The sequence below is a fragment of the Nelumbo nucifera genome, chromosome 6, assembly GCF_055504915.1.
Source record: "Nelumbo nucifera cultivar China Antique chromosome 6, China Antique-T2T, whole genome shotgun sequence".
Lineage (NCBI taxonomy): Eukaryota > Viridiplantae > Streptophyta > Magnoliopsida > Proteales > Nelumbonaceae > Nelumbo > Nelumbo nucifera.
In genome coordinates this window covers 32,256,059-32,262,161 of record NC_142654.1, presented here as the reverse complement: position 1 = coordinate 32,262,161, position 6,103 = coordinate 32,256,059, and positions in this window count along the sequence as shown.

The following is a 6,103-nucleotide window of genomic DNA, read 5'->3' as shown; positions in this document are numbered from 1 at the left end:
AATACATGGTATATATACAATATATCATGACCCAGCGGGGCAGGTTAGCCAAAACCCAAACCTGATTCAGGTCAAAGAATCAAAATCCCAACCCAACTCTAAACCAAATATACTTAACCCTAACCCCATCTTATAGGGTCGGGTCAACTCGGATTTACCATTTAACCTGACCCATTGACACATATACCTATCCCTTTAGCCTCCTCAAATAGGAGGTGTAAAGGAGCAATTCAGATCTCCTACATCTGTACATTGGGAATATCTCCCCATAAATTATTAACAAGCTCTATCTACAGCGATGGGCATGGATAGATGTGGGTAGGAAATAGAGTTAAGCCAATTCATGAACTATTCAAGGAGGGCAAACCTATGCCTACACCAATCTAACAGCCTTTCCCAATCTTACATTGAAAATATCTCATTATGAAATAAAGTATATCAGTACGGAGAAATTGTTAATGCAAGACCTTTGTTCGAATAGGCTTTGCCCTGTCTGAAGCCAAACTCTTATTCAATCTCAATTCTTAAAGTAATTGAATTTGAGTTGAGCTCAATTCGAGCTGAGTCCCAGTTTTAAAATGCCCAACTCGAGTGGTTTCCGAAACTCGATTTTGCTCAAGGGCAAGTTGCCAATTTGTGAGTATCGGCTCGACTCGAAGATACCACCAAGGCACCAGCTAAGTCACCATCATCTCTTTGTTAAGAAAATTAGAAAAGGAATTAAATAAAATGCTGTTCAACTATAATACCAGAATGACATATACCGAAAAACTTGTAACCTATAAAAAAAATCAACCAGCATCAAATTTTACATATTGATTCTATTTATTTAATTCCTTTTAATTTTAATAGCAAACTCATGGTACTTGTTGATTGGTTACATGTTTTTCCGGTATATATGTATTATATATTTTTAAATTTTAAATATAACATACATTAAATTTTATATTTTTAAATATAAATTTATTAATGGAATCCAAATGCTCAAATTAACTCCCCTAATATGAATGCCCCATACCACTAATCCCAAACACGAATAAAGGAGGAGGGTTGTATCTAAAGGGTCTGTTTGATTTATGGTCAAAATCAAAGTTGGAATCCAAATCAAAATCCCCTGAATTAGAGTTGGAACCACCTATAACCTATTCCCCATGTTTGATTGGTTCGAATTTATTCATATTCCAATCTGTACTATTTTATTCATTTTGAGCTGAAATCAAAATCAACAAAAAAAAATTCAGTTTTGTATTAATTTATTAATATTTTATTATTTTTGTTATATTATTATTATTACTTAATTAGTATTTAATATTTAATATCTTTGTATTTTATTATTATTTTACTAGTATTTATTACAAACTTATTAATAATTTATTACTTTATTAATAGTTTATTAATATTGCATTACCATTATTTTGTTATCAATTTAATAATTAAAATATTTATATTCTAATATAAATTTATTAATTTTTATTATGGTACTATTATGTTATTACTATTTACTAATATTTTATAGTTTTTTATTATTATCTTATTATTACTTTGATAATATTTTATTAATGCTAGAGTTTAGAGATTTATTTGTCAAGAGTTCTTTACTTAGAAATTATGGGATGGGAATCCCATTCGCAAGGGGGAATTTGAAATGGCCATTCCCTATAACGGAGAGCCCCATTCCACCAAAAGTGGGAACCGAAATCCCATTCAGACCAAACAAATAGTAAGAATAAAAAACGGGCCTTTTGATTTGAATTATAGGCAAAAACCAATTTGACCCTAAAACTCTTGTTAAACTCTCACGATCATAAATCAGAATGATGAACCCAAATGCTCATACCAGATTAGGCCAAAATGGAAATCGAATTTTCATTGGTAAAAGATATTTCAAATACATGACCGTAAAGCTTTATGTTTTGGAAATTGGGATCATAGAAACTTAAAGGAGATGCTCTAGCTCTAAGGCATATCTAAAGATATTGCTTTTAGAATGTTATTTGCTCTTACTCAGTTTTTACTGAGTTTGTTGTTGGATTATAGGCAAATTCGTTCTTATGATATAATAGAGCCTTGAGTATGAAATTACAACTAGTAAAGTTGAAGATTCTCCAATGAAACTTTTTATAAGATAGTAGCGTATAGGACTGAGAGAGACAAGTGTGTTTGCAATGAGAAGTGATCGAAAACTTGTGTGTATGTTCTAATGAGTTTTCACAATAAGGGGTGTGTCTGTTCTGAAAAGGCTTTTTGCACAGTCACAAATTCAAATTATATGACTATTCATAGTTAGTTAACGGTTAACGTTTGAATAATGTCTTTTGATCACACCCGATCAAGTCATGGCCATTGGATTAACTTAAAATGTCAACGTCATTGTTTAGCCTTCAAAACCAAACACACCATTATGTACGGTTCAAATCAAATGCGACTTTCTGAGTGTCTATTTGTGAATTGTGAGTCATTACTTACGGTTTTGCAATTTCGCAAATGACATAAATTGTGATTTACAATTCTACCCAATGCGTGACTTGCGATTTTGCAAAATTTGCAATCGACGATTTGTGATTTCACAAGTCCTGTAGTCTTCGATCTGCAATTTTGCAAAATCTGTAGTCTGCGATTTCATACTATGTTATCGCAATTCTTCTCCTCGTATTATGTGTCATTGTACTAAAAATATAGTTACTTCATTCAAACCATGCAAACAATGTGTGCCTCTAAAACACCTCATTGCGTTGGACATACATATTATGCGATAATAAATTTCTATACTTCTAAAAAGTATAAGAAAATTCTTCTTTAAAAACCCAAAATTTAATAATTTTTTAATGTATAACAAGCATTAAAAGGATGAAAACAAGCTAAAACTTCAAAACCATTTTTTAAGATGCATGTATGTATATTTTTTTCATGCAACTAATCAATCAAACACCCGTTCAATTTAATCTTTAATGAAATTAAATCCAACATGTGTAAATACATTTTTTGTGAGGACAAAACCTCTAGATTCGCCACAAAAATGCTGTTAGTATCTTGTAAAAACTTATCCCGAACTGGTTTATTATCATCGCTAATTTCCTCTTAGGCCCCATTCGCTTTTCGGTAAGTTACTTACCTAGGTAAATGCAATTATCTGGGTAAATTTTTCCTAGGAAACACTTACCTAGGTAAGTGCATTTACCCATGTTCTTTTATTTCTCATGTAAATAATGCAATGATCATTTTAGCCATAAAAATCTATTATTAAAATGGACATTTTTGTCCTATTTAAGCGTTGGCACCTTTCCCCTTATGTGGGAAAGTTATTTACCTACCTAAGAGATAGGGTACCCAGGAAAATAAACTTTTCCCGGTCCTCACATAAATCTTAAAAATGAACATAGAATTATTGGACGATGAAAATCTAAATCCCATTGACCATCTTTTCCCTCTGGAAATCCAAAAAAAAAACGCCCCCTTAATTTTACTTTTATACGTTGGTGGATGCATGGGATGGGATGAGGACAGCAATGTTTAGTCGTGAGAAATAATTACGCCACCCAATTTAGAAAAGAGAATTTGCCATCAAAGGAATTTGAAAGCGAGACGACTGCAGGGGAGTAGGAGGGCGGTACGGGGGCACGTCACATGGTGTGTCTTTAAAGTCAAAAGTGGAATGCCTAGCATTAGCATATGCACTTCGATGGTTTGATTTGCAATTGACTCTTATGTGTTTTGGGAGGTTGAATGCTTGATTACGGCATATGAGCTGTTTGGATCTTTCTAGTCACATCAAAGAGTATTTTTAGAATTTTGTAATAAATGCATTTGGATTCATAATTGACTTTTCTCTCACCATGTTAACCGTTGGTTTGAAATCTTTCTTTTTTTTAATGGATAGACCATGGTAGACTTCCACGTTTTCAGAATGTTCTTCTTTAGTAAATAAAATAAAGTAAGATCGTAGGCACGGATGATGCTGAAATTGGATTGAATCAAGTTCAAATATCGAAAATAAAATGTGACATATTAACATATAATTAATAACCGTTGAAAAATAATGAAATAATTAAAATGTGAAAAAAGCAAAAAAAACTAAAATGTGAATATATACATCAATTTTCAAATAACTAATATAATTTATCTTAATATTTATTAGTATATGATTTTTAATAATTAATTTCAGCATTTATTAATAAGCACCAGTAAAATAAAATTTACTTAAAACTAAAAATGTATATAATTATAACAAACAAAATTGAGTAGCTTAGTGGCAAAGTTATGGGTGTTAAAATCTAGTGACCAAGTTTCAAGTTTTGCAATTGTTAATATTTGTAGCTTTTTATACAAACAAAATGAAATTAATGAGTGAGAGGATCATTAATTAGGCACTAAAATTCAAATTTAAATTTAAAATTTCCTTAAATATAGGACTAATTAAAGAAGGAAAAGTTAAACATAAATATAGGATTAACAAATTAATGGAAGAAGGGGAACCAACTTATCGACATATCCGAAATGGCCCGATATGGGCCTGTATTAGCCAATACATACGAAAAGAAACGGAACAAATGATTTATACGCATTCCATGTATCGGGTTCTTTCTGAAACGATACGTACGGCCCGATACGTTACGATATTTTAAACCTTGGGTAGAATATTATGCTGTTGAATATTTTATTAATTAAGTGACTTTTGATAAATCTGATGTCTGAAAAATAGATAAGGTTGTTTGTGTTAGATTAGTTCTTCAATATCTGAAATTGCTTAATTTTACTATTTTACCCTTAAAAGAGATAGAGAGAGAAAGGGAGAAGAATGGAATGTTTTCCAACAACTAGTCTTTGCAAGAGAGAGAGAGGGAAGAGTGGTGGCCGGTGGTGATGAACAAGGGAGCATCGAGGACAAAGGGGCGATGAGAACAAGGGAATCGAACGAAAGGAAGAAGAGAGAGAGAGAGAGAGAGAGAAGAAGAAGAAGAAGAAGAAGAAAAAGAAGGCCAGAGGAAGAAGCTTGTTGTCACTGGTTCGATGCTTCGTCAAGTGGAGAAAATGAATAGTGCCTGAAACGTGCGTCTTATTAGTTCAAATCATTTTAAGGTTATTTTGGTCTTTTGGCCAGGTCTGAAACGTGTATGATCGTGTTCAATGCTTGGCCTGTGTCTTATTAGTTCAGATTTGAAAATTCATTTCATACCTCTATTCAAACACACATTCAAACATGTCTAGCATATGAAAATTAACATTTTCAGACTTCTAAGGTCTGATTATTATCAAACACCAACATGAATTTTTATCCACTAAAAAGCAATAAGCCATTCAATTCAATAACTTTGGTGGTTACTTAATTGGCCTCTTAATCCTAAAGAACTACTTTAGATTATAATTCTAATATATAAATTTATTAATGAAGTTATAAAAAATAGATATTAGAAAATTAAAATGCAAATGGTGGCATGTGTCTAGGTTAACAAATAGACAAAGGCTTGGGAAAGTTGCTTGGGGCCAACAACCTTTTCTGTTGAGAGTGTTTTTGGGGACTTTGGATCTCTTGCTCATGATAACTCTGCCCATGCCTACCCACAATACACTACCCCTTGTGAATTGGAAACATATCCCCCTGCATAATACTATGTAGAGGATGAGATGTTCTCTATGTGTGACTGCGATAAACATGGGCAGAGTTCTCGTGGGCAAGAGATCCGGACTCGTTTTTGGGCCGGACACATTCACTTATTCACGCCCATGTCTTTCTTTTTGGTCAAAATAAAATAGGGGAAATTACTAATTCTCCCACTGTCAAGATAACGTGGCATTCCCAAAAACACTCTCAACAGCATAGACTGTTAGCTCCTAACGGCCAAAGTTTTTCCCGTCATGCCTTTCCCATAACCGCTTGTGTTGATCAGGCATAACTTTTATTTTTTGAAGCCATAAGGCAGAATTCATTAATAAATATTACAGTCCAGAGAAATCAAATAACAAAAAAAGGATACAATTATAAATCAGACTACTCTTGAATAAAAGAAGAAGATAACCATGAGAATTGGGAGAAAATAGTTTGAACAATCTCTACGAATGGCACAAAAGTCATGAAAACACCAAATCATAGGGTCATCTACGAATG